The sequence below is a fragment of the Sapajus apella genome, unplaced genomic scaffold (genome assembly GCF_009761245.1).
Source record: "Sapajus apella isolate SASKATOON/1434 unplaced genomic scaffold, GSC_monkey_1.0 scaffold14, whole genome shotgun sequence".
Classification (NCBI taxonomy): Eukaryota; Metazoa; Chordata; class Mammalia; order Primates; family Cebidae; genus Sapajus; species Sapajus apella.
In genome coordinates this window covers 10,892,879-10,906,286 of record NW_022436954.1, presented here as the reverse complement: position 1 = coordinate 10,906,286, position 13,408 = coordinate 10,892,879, and the positions used below count along the sequence as shown (strand labels likewise).

General features: G+C 40.7%; 1 protein-coding gene across 1 annotated transcript in view; it reads left to right on the top strand.

The window, feature by feature from the left end:
* Nucleotides 1-6,889: 6,889 nt before the first annotated feature.
* The window catches only part of MS4A7 (membrane spanning 4-domains A7), a 29,832-nt gene continuing 23,313 nt past the window's right edge, over nucleotides 6,890-13,408 (top strand). The window contains exon 1 of the mRNA XM_032283290.1: nucleotides 6,890-6,906. The gene's annotated coding sequence lies outside the window, so the exon portion shown is untranslated. The remainder of the gene's footprint in view (nucleotides 6,907-13,408) is intronic.

Sequence of the window (13,408 nt, the reverse complement as noted above, 5' to 3'; positions counted from 1 at the left end):
TGACTTCAAATCACCCAATCAAGGCTACCACAGATGTAACACAGGATTTTTCTTGGCCTCTTTGCCAGCTGAAGACCTCCAGCCAGTGACCTCCACCCCTGCCCAGGCCTTGCTCAGGCCCAGGCTTACTGCAGGAGACACCCTGTATACTCAGCCTGGCAGGTCATATTTGTCTTGCACTCCAGTGCAGATCCCATGCCCACAGCAACTGTGTGCTAAGCCTTTGGTGGGAGGGAGTATGTGAGTGAGCAAGTGTGGAGTTGTGCCAGCCATTCCAAGCACTGGCACAGGAGTGGGCTCCATGCAGGGCTTGCACTGGACCGGGCATGTCACAAGCAACTCCTGCAGTGGACTCTGGCATCCAGATGAGGGGAACGTGGTGGCACCCAGCAAGGGTGCCCATAACCCTGAAACCCCAGAGGGGGTGTTGCAACATCCTAATAGCTCTTTTAGTCCCCCATCTGCAATCCAGTGAACGGCGGCATGTTAACAGCTCTGTCAGTCCCATTGCCCCACTCCTGCCCATGGCTCCAGGGCTAGCTCCATCCTGCTGCTACTTCCTGTTGCATGGGGTGGCTGCCCTCCACTGGCAGAGGAAAGAGGGCCACAGTGTTACAGCCTTCTTTGTACCTACATTCAGTGAGTCCTGAATTCTTGTCCCACGTCCAAGAAGAATGAGGTTATGTTGACAATTGAAGGGCAAGGAGGGTGGAGAAGAATTTTATTAAGTGACAAAACAGCTCTCAGCAGAGAGCAGATACAAGGACGGTCCCCCACCCAAAGTCAGGTGGTCTCTCTCACCCAGAGGTGGGCAGTTCCCATGTGGCTGAGTCCCAGGTTTTAACGGGCTCAGAATGGAGGAGTGCATGCTGATTAGTTTGTAAGTATGCAAAAAAGGCTAAAACAAAGGCACTTTTAAAAGTGGGCATGACAATGTAAAAGACCAATTGGGGAAGGGTAGGTACATGTAAAATAGGTGAAGGGTGGGGACCAATCAGAGGAAAGCATGTCAAATGGGAAGAGAGGTTCTCAATCCAGTCTCATGTTTATCTGATGCTTGTAGCTTGGCTTTCAGGCTTTGAACTCCCTTTGGATTGAAGGTGGGGTTTACTAGACACCTGCTCCTGTCTTCCTAGGGTTGTCTATCTCCTGGCACTATCAGATGCATCAATCTCCCCAAGTGTCTGTTTTAATTCATTTTTCAAAGTTCTTGGTCTCTGAATATATGTTTTTAGGGGACCTAAGAGACTAGAATTACTAATAATACCCCTTTCTTCTAGTCCCATATTTAAATTGACTTGATAAATAAGATACAGCAAATGCTCAGGTGAAAAATCAAAATACTATTTTATTCCTGATATGCTGAAGGAAAAGCATTCCCTCAGTTTAAGGCCAAATGAAATTCAATGGATGTGTCCAACCAGTCACTGGCAGAGCTGGGTTGCCCCAGGCCTCTCCCATAAGAGGAGGACCTCCAAACCCTAGTAAAGGAAGGGAAGAGCAGATGATGGAGATTTCTAGTAGGCAGACTGTCTCCCAAACAAATGAAGCGCAGAGGGGCTGAGCCACACAAACCCAAGCCCTCCTTCCAAACTCTGGAACTTTGTGCAGCATTCCTCCTTCCCTGAAGAGTAGTAAGTTAAGGAGAGGAAATAAACAGGCATGTTTCTCTATGGTAAGTTCTTCTGGAAGGAAATGTGAGGCTAGAGACACAGGAGGTTCCCTCCTAACTGTGGATACGTCTGGAGAAGGAGACAGGGGGAGGAGGAGACAGGGAGGGCTTTGGGGGCTACCTGCAGTGTTTTATTTCTGTAGGGATAAAAAAGGTAGATCTAAATAATCATGGAAAATAATAATATCACTTGAATTTCTGGGGGAAATATGTGATATACGTTTTGTTATTTTCTGTACTTTTATCGATGTTTATAAAGTTTTGGAATTAGCATGTAAATATTATAAATTATTCTGAATCATTTATCATCTCATCTTTCAATAAGCTGATCCTTTCAGAAGGAATACAGAAATGAAAAAGTAGAAAATATAAGTCTGCTATGAACCTCAAAGTTATTTTATTATTATTTAATGTATCACTTTTATACAGTTCTGCAATTTATAAAAGTCCCTGAGCGGCAAATATATTTAGTTGTTTTTCCTTGTTTGACCTCTGTCTCCCGCTTTTTCTTTGGGTATCACTGTAGCCCCTCAAACAACAGTGAGTACTCTCTCCAGGACAGCATGTCAAGTGTGAGTCATAAAGTGCAGAGGAACTACACCCTCCAGAACGATGGGAAGGAAAACTTTCTGCCTAAGCAATACTTCACATTAACCAAGAAGTAGATTTCCTCTCAAAGAAATGGAAAGCAATTGAAGATAAACCTCAGAAAAACATAGCACATTTTTGTTTCCCAGCAGTTATAAACAACCTAGTTTTCCTTTTTCTTCTCGCCCCATGTTCAGACACTATGAGTGTTTCCCAAACTTTGGAAACAAAGACCTAAGTTTCAGGTTCCTGCAAGGATCTGCTGCTGACATTCTGCAACAGTCTTCAGGGCAAGTGCTGATGGCAGAGTTGCAGTGGGCTTGGATGATTTATTTTTATTTTTAAGGGCAGAAGCAAAGGTAGCCCCCATGTTCGCTCACTGAAAAAAACAATTGCCTATCTGCATTTGTTTCTGCTGCAGCTTCAAAAGCCAAGGTAGAGAGGCTGCTGGCGTGGGTAAGTGTGGTCTTAGAGCCTACGGCCACTTATCCTTCCTGAAACTCAGGGTCAGTGTAGGCTCAGAAAGGTCACTTATATCCAACCCAGCAGACCAGATGTATAAGCACTCTGCCCAGAAGCCTGTTTACTACTTCAAACGCACAAAAAAGTATCTTGAGCAACTTCCTTAACTTTTTGGTTCTTCTTCCCTGTTTGCAGAATTGAGATAATTAAAGCGTAATAGTACCCCATGGTGAGAAAATATCTACATCCAGCACTTAGAGAACAATGCCTGACAGTATAATCTTGTCAAGATTTATGAGCTTCCTTTCTTCCTCTTCCATCGTTCCCTGCCTCACCTTCCTAGATGATGGAGCTAGCCCACCCTTCCATAGCTGAACACTCCTTACTTCCTCCCTCCACCACTTGCACACAGGCACACCGAGAATCCTCAAGACCACCAGAGCGGCTTTCTGGTACCACTCTTGGTACACCGAAGAAAAGATGTGGAGGGAATTTTGCATCTCAATTCTTCATATCTTAGATGGTGCGAAATGATCCATATGCTTTCTTATAGTTGGATGTGCATGGATTTACACAAACACATGCACACACAGAACACCCTCACATATGAGTGTGCAGGAGGAAAGCTGTGCAAATCTGAGGCTCCAACCATTTTTTGTGTACTTTTCACAACTGCCCAGCAGATGGCAGCAAAGTGTCCTGAGGAACCACGTTTTCTATAATTCAGCTCTATGTGGCTGCATAGAGCTAGAAGCTAAATTGTCCCTCTAGGTATATAACAGGCAATAGGAGGAAATGCTTTCTGTCCACTTTCATCTGAGTCCCAAAGACAAAAGATGGCACAAAGACAAGAGTTGTGCCAAGGGTAGGGCAGCAGGAGGAATCAGTCCCTGGGGCAGGTAATTAATTATTCAGGTAGAATTTAGATTCCCGCCCCCCAACCCCCACCCCTCAACCCCAGAGGAGCACTCTGTGACCACGTTTAGAATTGCTTTCAAATGGATGATAAAAAGCAGATGGCAGTTTGTTATTGTGGTAAACTTTTCTACAGTCCATGTTTCTCATTGCCTGCACCAGAAGAGATCACTCCCACCACCTCTGTTCTTATTTTGCCATGCAGATGGCAATCGCTCCCAATTTACACAATGAAGCCCCATTCACCCAAGTAGAAATTAAGGAAAAAGAGCCAAACATGGTTTTCTCAAGCAGACTATAGAACTTTAAAGATTGAGTAAGAGAGTAAGAGATTGAGTAAGACTGAAGGAAGAGGATTTCATTAGAAACAGAATGTCATTTGGAAACTGTACTGGAGAATTTCATTAGAAGGAAATTGTTGATGTTTTGTGTGATTTCCTCACTCCCATCACTATAGGAGAAGGAAGGAGGAACTTCCCCCTCATCTCCAGCTCAGAGAGAGAGAGAGGCTGGGATGGGACCACACGGGGATCATGACATAGATTTTCTGCAGTTTAGGGAAAATGAGAAACTTAAGCCCAACACACCAGTAGAGACCAAAAATCCCTAAGCCCAGGGCTTTCTACTCTATGGCCAGTGTTTCTAATCTATTGTTATATAACAAATCATCCAAACTCAGAGGTTTAAAACAGCACACCTGTTATCTCACAGGTTGGGACAGGACTTAACTGGGTTCTTTGCTTCAGGATCTCACCAGGTTCCAATTAAGGTATTGGCAGGGGTGAGGTCTCACCTGAGGTTTCACTAGAGAAGCATCCACTTCCAAGCTTACAATATTGTTGCCAGAATTTGGTTCCTTGCAGTTGTAGGATAAACGGCCTCGTTTCTTGCCAGGTGTTGGCTGGAGGGTATTGGCTAGAGACTGCTCTTGATTCCTAAGGGCTGCCTACACTGTCTTACCACAACAAGACTGCAACATGACAGATTGCTTTCTCAAGGCCAGCAATGGCGAGAAGGAGACACCAGTAAGACAGAGTTTACCATCTTCTGTTACGTGATCACGTAATCACATACCCAAAATCACATACATCCTGTCACCTTTGCAGGATTCTGGTTGTTCAAAGTAAGTCACAGATCCTGCCTATATTCACAGGGAAATAACTACAAAAGGGCGTAAAGACCAGGAGGCAGAAATCACCTAGCCACCCTAGAGGGGCTCTTATGGTGATACAGTTAAGCAAGAGATGTAGGTTGTATTGGGGTGGTGTGCACTTCCACATGTGGGCTGTGTGAAAGAGATTCTACCTGGGTGGTTAGAGCTTGCTCTGAAAAGAAACCAGGAGGGAGCAAGGAGACCTTGAAGAGAATGAGGCTGGAGATCTTCTGATGGACATCCAGGGACAGGACACAGGATACATCGTCAGCTGCCAGCTAAGTCCATGAGGATACTGATGGGAACCCCAGCCAAGGAATCCCAGTGATGGAACCACGGATATCTTCAACAGCCACTTGTCAGCATAGCACTGACATCCAGTTGGGAAAGTGCCAATCAATAAAGACTTTTTCTGCCCCTCTCTCCTCATTTCTGCCTGTGACTCTGTGAGGATCAGAAATCCCTCTTAGCAATCCTCAGGGGGGACAGTTGGAGAAGAACTAGCACTGGCCCCCACTTTACATATCAAGTGTCTTGTCTAAAGCAGGCCAAACTAAGGGAAAGAAGAAATTTTAACATGAATGACAGTTGTTTTTTGATTTTTGCATAAAATTAGATTTTAACTACTAAAGTGGCGGAAGAACTCTTCATTATTGGACAGCAAGACTCCATCTCAGAAAGAAAGAAAGAAAGAAAGAGAGAGAGAGGGAGGGAGGGAGAGAGAGATAGAGAGAGAGAAAGAAAGAAAGAGAGAGAAAGAAAGAAAGAAAGAAAGAAAGAAAGAAAGAAAGAAAGAAAGAAAGAAAGAAAAAGAGAGAAAGAAAGGAAGGAAGGAAGGAAGAAAGGAAGGAAGGAATAAAGAGGGAGGGAGGGAGGGAGGAAAGGAAGGAAGGAAGAGTTGTGAGAAAAGCATAAGGCTGTTTTGTTTTTTAATTCTGAGTCCCTGTTATTCACGTACAAACAAATTTGAAAACAAAAATATAAGAAAAAGTGCTCTATTATTCTGGTGTTCTCCGTAGCGTGGACACTTACACTCTAGGAATTGAGCTATGAAATTCCTTAACACCATGTGGTACATCTTAAAGAATTGGGATTTTTTTTTAAGTGCTCTTAGAAAATTTCTATCACCAAATAGTGTAATTAAAGAATCATAACTGTAAAACAATTGTGATATTGTTTACTTACACTAATCCACTTTTTAACTTAATGCATTTAAAAATGAAATGTCATTACAGGTATTGATCGACTTACGACCAATGCAACTTACGACCATTCGACTTTACGACCACAATAGCTAGCCACAACTGCTCTGCGTCTGGCAGCGCAAACATTGCCCAGCTGGGCGTACGACAGTGCGGACCAGCTTCCAGCAGCACTACCATCTCCGCGTGCACCATTTCAACTGTACATATAGCCTACTCAACTTACGACCAAATCGTGTTACGGCCTGTCTGCCGGTCCCAATCGTGGTCGTAAGTCGAGCACTAGCTGTATTATAACTTTTTTGTGCAGTATTATTTATTACAATAAAAGGCAACCACAAATAAATGTAATTTAAATTTAAAAATTATTACATTTAAATTTTAGAAATATATTTTACATCTAAATTCAAATTTTAAAACATAGAAATAAGTATGCAATAAATCAATTTGCATATTTAATGGTGTGATTACAATTAATCTTATTGCACACTTAATGACAAAATTTAATGTGGTCATATATTTGTAACTGCCCAAGGTGTTCACCTTGTCCATGCCTAGACATAGCTAGTTCTTTGACAGGGGAATTGCAATAGAGAAAGAGTAATTTATGCAGACCAAAGTTTTATTATTACTCAAATCAGTCTCCCGGAGCATTCAGGAAGCAGAGTTTACTTGGATACACTCTGTAGGATAACTTGGTGAGTGAGGGGAAGCCAGTGAGCCACGAGTGCTAATTGATAAGGGAGAAAATCATAGAGAGTTGAATTTAAGCTGTGTTTTGTTTTGTTGAGATGGAGTCTCGCTCCTGTTGCCCAGGATGGAGTGCAGTGGCGTAATCTTGGCTCACTGCAACCTCTGCCTCCCAGGTTCAAGCAATTCTCCTGCCTCAGCCTCCCAAGTAGCTGGGATTACAGGTGTGACATCACGCCCAGCTAATTTTTGTGTTTTTAGTAGAGGTAGGATTTCACCATGTTGGCCAGGCTGGTCTCAAATTCCTGACCTCAGGTGATCTACCCACCTTAGCCTCCCAAAGTGCTGGGATTACAGGTATGAGCCACTGCACCTGCCCTGAAGCTGATTTTTGGGCTGAGTCAGTTCTTAGGTGGGGGCCACAAAATCAGATGAGCCAGTTTATTGATCTGAGTGGTGCCAGCTAATCCATCAAGTGTAGGGGCTGCAAGATATCTCAAGACTGGTCTTTGGAGCAGGTTAGGGAGGGTCAGAATCTTGTAGCCTTTAGCTGTGTCACTCCTAAACCATAATTTCTAATCTTGTGTCTAATGTTAGTCCTACAAAGGCAATGTAGTCCCCAGGCAAGAAGGATGTCTGCTTTGGGAAGGGGCTGTTAACCATTTTTGTTTAAACTATAAACTAAATTTCTCCCAAAGTTAGTTCAGCCTACTTCCAAGAACGAACAAGGACACCTTGGAGGTGTAGGTGATGGGGAGGAAGGCAGCAAATCACACTGCCACGTGTGTACCTATGCAACAATCTTGCATGTTCTTCACATGTACCCCAAAACCTAAAATGCAATAAAATAAATAAATGGAAAAAAAAAGAAGCAAAATGGAGTTGGTTAAGTTAGGTCTCTTTCACTGTCTCAGTCATAATTTTGCAAAGGCAGTTTTATATTTGGTTCAGTGATGAAAAGATTTTGTCTGAACGCCACTTAAAGATGATTACATTTTATATCAATAAGATAAATTTAAAAAATTTTAACCAACATTAATAATCTAAGTACCCTGACTTAATCATTACACATTCTATGGATGTACAAAATATTATATCTACCTCATAAATATGTACAAATACCGTGTATCAATTAAAAAGAATCTCAAATCCCATGTGTATTGGGTCAGAAGGTTTGTAAAATCTGAATCCCATTTTCCGACAAGATTTCACACTTGTGTCAAAGAACAAATTAAAGATCACTAGAGCTTATAAATAAAATATAAATTGAAAAGCTGAGTTTACAGGTTTATATATGTGCCCAGTGAAGAAAGAACCCTGTGGGGAAATTCATTAAGTATTCACCAAGTGGGGGAAAGTCAGGGTTTTTTTCAAACTGAGTAGAATGAGGTTCATAATAGTTATGCAAATTGAAGACTGAAAACTGGCAGTCTTCAGTCTTTGGGCTGAGAAAAGTGAGTTGTTTAGAACAAGTCCTGTTGTTTATAATCACTTACCAGTTTGGGGGGATTGAACCAGCTGCAGTGAGAAAAAAAGTTCAGTTTTGATTTGTTTCCTAAAAATATTTTTCTTTTATACTAAAAAAATTAGTTGCTAACCAAAATGACAGAAAAAAACCTGATCGATAAATTTATTTTCTAAATGCCACTAAAATCTTAGATGATATAGGAGTGTGTATATGTGTAAACATGAAAAATAAAATGTTTCCAAATGTGTGTTAGTAATAACAACAAAAAGATGGTAAAATAGTTTCATTCTCTTTCAGTGCTAGCATTTGGTTTAAGAAAATAGGAAGAAATTTGTTCAAGTCATAAAGGTACCATTTCGTAGTTTTTAAAGTATTTTCAGACAAATCTCTGAGTAACTTCATAACTGGGTTATTTGAAATGTGCACTATCTGTTCCTGAAGATAAGTGCACACACCCCAATAGAAATGATCCTGCAAATTCAATGTCAATAGTTGATATGATTAGGCTTTGTGTCCCTACCCAAATCTCATCTTGAATTATAATCCCCAGGTGTTTAGGGGGAGACCTGGTGGGAGGTGATTAGATTATGGGGACAGTTTCCCCTATGCTGTTCTTGTGATCATAAGTGAGTTCTTACAAGATCTGATGGTTTTATAAGGGGTAGTTTTTCCTGTGCTCTCAACACTGTCTCCTGCCACCATGTGAAGAAGGCCCTTGCTTCCCCTTTGCCTCCCGCCATGATTGTAAGTTTCCTGAGGCCTCCCAAGCCATGTGGAACTGTGAGTCCATTAAACCTCTTTCCTTTATAAATTACACAGGCTCAGGTATTTCTTTATAGCACTGTGAAAACAAACTAATAGTCAACATAATTTGTCTTTTTATTATCTGATCTCCCCATTTTTCTTATAAAAGAATGATTACTTTATTCAGAAGTGGAACTCTGCACAGTTAAGAGATGCTATTTCCCAGCCTTCCTTGCCTATGAAAATGGCAGTGTGACATAGTTCTCGCCAATGAGACCTAAGAAGAATTTTGCTGGAAATGTGTGGGAATAGGCTAATTTCTTATTTAGGCACAGCCCTTCCTCCTCCTCCTACTGCTCTCCTCCTGCCACCCTCCTTCTTTTCCTTCTTGTTCTTCTTATTCTTTCAACAGAAAAGGCAAATAGAAAGGTGACAATGGATTATCCAACTTGCTGCCATACAGCTCCTATGGAGATGAAAGCTCACATTATGGAGAGCTAATCACAAAACCCTGAGACTCTGAAAATACTGATGATACTGAAAAGGCCATTGTAAAATTATAGCTGAGAACATTATTACAGTGAAAGAGATCTGACTTAACCAACTTCACCTTGCTTCTAACCTCCAAGCCATCCTTGTTCATTCCTGAGGGTAAGCCAAACCAACTTTGGGAGGAACTTAATTTAGAGTTTCAAACAAAGACAATAGCCCTTTTCAGGAACAAAGCCTCTTCCTGCTTGGGGACTACACTGCCTTTGTAGGACTAACCAATTTGCCACAAGATTAGAAATTATGGTTCAGGAGTCATGTAGTTGGAGCCTGTGAGATTCTGACCCTCCCCCATTACTCCTGGGAATAACATCACTATTGCAAAACCTAAGATCAGTGCTCCAGATATTTTGCAGAACCTGCACTTAATGGATCAGCTGGTACCACCCACATTAATAAACTGGCTCATCTGATCTTGTGGCCTTCACTCAGAAACTGACCGAGCGTAAGAGGACAGCTTTGATTCCCTGTGATTTTATCTTTGACCAAAGCAATAGCACTCCCAACTCACTGACCCCTTACCTACCAAATTATCCTTTAAAAACCCAATCCCTGAGTCTTTGGGGAGACTGATTTGAGTAATAAGAACACTGGTGCCCACAGAGTCAGATGTGCATGAATTAAACTCTCCCTATGGCAATTCCCCTGTCCTGATAAATCGGCTCTGTCTAGGCAGCAGGCGAGGAGAACCCATTGAATGGTTACAATATTGTACATCTTGTTAATTAGCTCTAGACAGTTGCCATAGACTTCCTGGAAAAGCCTGCTTTTCTGACTGGTGAAGCTTTCGTATTAAAGAATGCAATCTCAAATTGATAGACTAATATAGGCATTTCTAGAAAGAATATAGTTTGTACAAATGAGCAAATAAATTTCAAGTTATTCTAATATTAAAAGTGAGGTTAAAATTGTTTTCACTAATAATTACCTCAGACACCTTTCCCTACCATTTAGAATGTACCATTTAATGCTATAGCTACAATTACCTTAAAAATATCCAGGTTTTATTGATTTCTAGTATTTAATTGATGAAAAAATTAAGCTACTGAAAGTGACTCACCAGAGTTATGATTCAGAGTTTGTAAGTCCCAGACCAATGTTGTTTCCTATATGCTGTGTTGCCTATGAGGACTCATATTACCTGTTCTCTACCATTTACTGTCAATACTCAATAGAGCTATTAATACCTCAGGGAAGCAAGATTAGTTAATAATGGAATATGTGTTAGCATTGCAAACATGATCAATTTCATGAAGGCCAGGATGAGAGCATTTCATCAGTTTGTATTCTCGGGGTCTCATACGTGCTTTAATCTGTAACTCCATCAACATCTCTCATGGCGATGCTGGACATCAGTAGAACACGGATGTAGATGACAATTGTCTTCAAATGAAATTACCAGGGAAGCCAAAGGTTCACCTAGGAAATAGTGCCTTTGCTAGGAGTAGGGACATCTCAGTTTGTTTTTGCGAAGCCTTTGTGATTGGGACAGAGTTTAAAGTATGGAGAACTGGATTCTGTTTCTAGCTTGTACAATTAACGCTGTGTAAGTAATGACTTAACCAAGAATTTTGTCAGCAGCAGAGTATTATTTGTGTTTTGTTTATGGGGATTGTTTTGTTTGCATATATATCTGTGTATTTTATGTGGTTTTGGGGGAAGCATAGGAGTTTTGCTCATCTCTGTGTGTTTTTCTCAGGTCTATAGTAGTCACCTCGGCCCAGATAGATTCTTCAGCCATTAGCTAAATATTGGCTTCCTATTTTTTCACTGCACATACAATAACGTAATCAGATGTGTGACTTTGTCATGTGTACATGCTTCCAGAACTTCCAGCTCAAAGTAAGTGGACCTTCATTGACATAAAGAATCCAAATAATGTCACAGGAATTATTCACATATCATCCAGGAAGATATGTGAGTAAAAGAAGCTCTCCTATGCTGTGGATAGTGAGCAGAGCTATAAAGAATTAAGGATATAGAGCCTATAATTTAATAAGGTGGTTTTTTTTGGGGTTTTTTTTTTTTCTGAGTTACCCCTGGTGGAACAAACAAAATGAAAATGCACTTTTTGTCTCCCTTGGGAAGGAAAATAATATGATTGTGAAGTCTCTCAGATTTAATAAAGCTTTGTTTGATTTCTAGATGTTTCTAAGAGCTTGTAAACATGTATAATAATAGGTACCAGAAACTTTTTAGGGAAAAAAAAAGGAAAATGTGAACAAAAAAGGAACTATGACATTTTCACTAAGGAAGTGAAGAGTGATATGGAGAAATAAGAAACAGACAAACACATGTTGTTCTCAGGCCAGTTTCAAAAAACCCTTTCATGCTAAGCCCCTTTTAACAGAAAGTGTTAGTAGTGTTCAATTAAAAACAACAAAGAACGCATAGCATTAGAAGAAATACACAATGTAGATGACAGGGGGAAGGATGCAGCAAACCACCATGGCACATTGTATGCCTATGTAGCAAACCTGCACGTTCTGCACATGTAGCCCAGAACTTAAAGCATAATAATAATAAAATAAATAAAAATTTTAAAAAGACATAAAATTCACTTAGCTCTCCTAATTATTGCAACAAATTGTTTTGTTAAATTCAGTCACTCCTAGATCTTAGAGAAGCTACTAATGGGATTATCTAATGGACAAATGTGACAGAAATGGAATGGAAACTTGAAGAATATAATCAATTTCTGAGGATCAAGAAAGTGGAATTAGGTCCTTCTGATTTTGAAAAATTACTAGGCAGTAGTACAGATCAGCTGCTTTTGGGAGGCAGAAATAATTGTAATTTTTACAGGCCCAGATCCATGGTAGTGCAAAGGAGGGTATAGGATAAAGTAAACTTTATACACATAAAATGCAAACCTATGAAATTGTCAGGATATCAAACTAGATGTTGAAGGTAAGGGCACCTTTGGGAGACTTCTAGGCAGGATTAGTAAGGCATGAGTTGAGGTTACACACAACCCCAGTTTTATCTGGTCTCTCTCCAAGTTTATTATAGACTAAAGAATCACAGTTGCCTGTAAATATTTTTGTGTTTGAGGAATTCAATAACTGTATCACCAAGAGATGGGATTCGAATTTACTGGAGCTTCCAAGAGTCTTTACAAACCTGGTAAGTCAGATAGACTGATCTTTACTCACACCATTTAAGATTATGTAAATGTAAACACTTGTATTAAACTAAACTGAATTCTGATAACAAATGCCTTAATAAAAATCGGCTTTTTTGCACTTCAGGCAAACACTATAAATTATATGGATACACAAAATTTCTTTACTTTCACTATCTGATTAAAATTTGAGTGGCCATTTTTCTCTGGTAAGTTTTCTCTGGTAATATTGACTTTCTTAAAGTACAATCACAAGATTTTACTGTTGGTGGGAGTGTAAATTAGTGCAACCATTGTGGAAGACAGTGTGGCGATTCCTCAAGGACCTAGAAATAGAAATTCCATTTGACCCAGCAATCCCATTACTGGGTATATATCCAAAGGATTACAAATCGCTCTACTATAAGGACACGTGTACACGAATGTTCATTGCAGCACTGTTTACAATAGCAAAGACCTGGAACCAACCCAAATGCCCATCGACGGTAGACTGGATAGGGAAAATGTGGCACATATACACCATGGAATATTATGCAGCCATCAAAAACGATGAGTTTGGGTCCTTTGTAGGGACATGGATGAACCTGGAAACCATTATTCTCAGCAAACTGACAGAAGAGCAGAAGATCAAACACCGCATGTTCTCACTCATAGGCGGGTGTTGAACAATGAGAACACATGGACACAGGGAGGGGAGCACTACACACTGGGGTCAGTTGGGGGGAAATAGGGGAGGGACGGTGGGGGGTGGGGAGCTGGGGAGAGATAGCAAGGGGAGAAATGCCAGATGTAGGTGATGGGGAGGAAGGCAGCAAATCACACTGCCACGTGTGTTCCTACG